The sequence below is a fragment of the Gekko japonicus genome, unplaced genomic scaffold, assembly GCF_001447785.1.
Source record: "Gekko japonicus isolate JY-2015 unplaced genomic scaffold, Gekko_japonicus_V1.1 scaffold3133, whole genome shotgun sequence".
Lineage (NCBI taxonomy): Eukaryota > Metazoa > Chordata > Lepidosauria > Squamata > Gekkonidae > Gekko > Gekko japonicus.
The window spans coordinates 135,260-137,030 of NW_015166518.1; positions in this window are offsets into that span (position 1 = coordinate 135,260).

A 1,771-nucleotide genomic window follows, 5' to 3' on the forward strand; every position below is an offset into this window, starting at 1 on the left:
AGTTTTAAGATTTCTTGTGTCTGTTTAGAGTTAATAATGAGGAGTTCAGTTATCTCCATTACTGGCTGAAATAGAATATCCAGAACATTGAAGAGAAATTTATATTAAAGGGAATATATAGAAATACCTAGAATTTATGTATTAAATCTGGTTTAATTGTTAAAAAATACATTTGGGGGGGCTAAATTCTAATTTGGACTCTGATTATGTTAGAGTATGGAGTTTAAATGTTATCTGTCCTGATACAAAATGTTCTTAAACAATCAGTCTCAGAGCTGGGAGCTTTCCACTGAGCTTATTTACATTTTTTACCTGTATTTTGAAAAGATAGCTGTTTTCCAGGTGGTTTTTTTTGCATGACTCCGCTTCTGTTAAAAACTGTTAACCTTTTAGCATCAGGTTTCAATTTTGTTTTTCTCAAATACCTTCTGCTGTTGGGTCTTAATTACTCTAGGCCTTATTTATTTATCAAAGTTTGTAAACTTTTCAGGTTCAGGAATGATAACCTCATGTGGAAAATGGGCCCCAGCCACCCCACTACAAATATTTTAACAAAGTTTTCTGATACTAGTGCGAACTTGCAAATACCATAGGAGTATAAGTCATTTTTTCTCTGTGAATTTTAAATGTGAGACAAAGAGTCAACATCTGTGCCAATTTTGCCTACTGCTTATTTACAAAACAGTGCTTTGGTTTCTGATATTTGGGTTATGATAAGTTTAAGGGGGTTTTTTTTGCTTATGTGAATATTAGGGTCCTCCCTAATACAGTAGTTTTTGTATCCTTTGACACTGTGGTTTCAAATATAAAAGGGGGATTCCCCCCACCCCATCTTCTGTGGTACTGGTTTCTGTTCTCTTTACAATTAATAAGCTCTATATAAGATATTAAACTGTATCTTGAATTTTCCTGGCTTCCTGTTTATGTTATTTTATTTTATTGCATTTTCTAAACACTACAGTATCAATCTAAAGGGAAAGGAAAAGGGACACACTAATTAGAAATAAAGAGAGAGAAACAAAAAGGAAAAACATATGACAATGAACTTAGTAACTTGTTACATTAAAATTAAAACCTACTGCATTAACTGGGTTAACTATTACTTTTCATAGCATATAACTCATAGGAAAAGGGACACACTAATTAGAAATAAAGAGAGAGAAACAAAAAGGAAAAACATATGACAATGAACTTAGTAACTTGTTACATTAAAATTAAAACCTACTGCATTAACTGGGTTAACTATTACTTTTCATAGCATATAACTCATAGGAAAAGGGACACACTAATTAGAAATAAAGAGAGAGAAACAAAAAGGAAAAACATATGACAATGAACTTAGTAACTTGTTACATTAAAATTAAAACCTACTGCATTAACTGGGTTAACTATTACTTTTCATAGCATATAACTCATAATATTTAAAAAGCAATATCATTAAGACAAAGGATGCATCATAGTCATCTCCGCTTTGAGTTGATTCAGGATTTTTCTTCTTGCTTCAACTGGAGGGTTGCTTGGATGCTGCTGCTCCCCCGTCAGAATCTGACATCTCTGAAGAATTGGAACTGCTGCTTGAGGTGTCCTCTGAATAGGATGCACTCTCCTCTTCATCTTCTTTTAGATTTTTCACCTTTATATATTTTTTCCGGATTTAAAAGCTGATCCATAATTTTTTTCACTGTTGGAACAGAGTCAATTCTGACTGTTTTATCTTCATATTTAAAGTTCAATGTTTCTGAAAATGTCCATCTGTAGACTATCCCCCTTT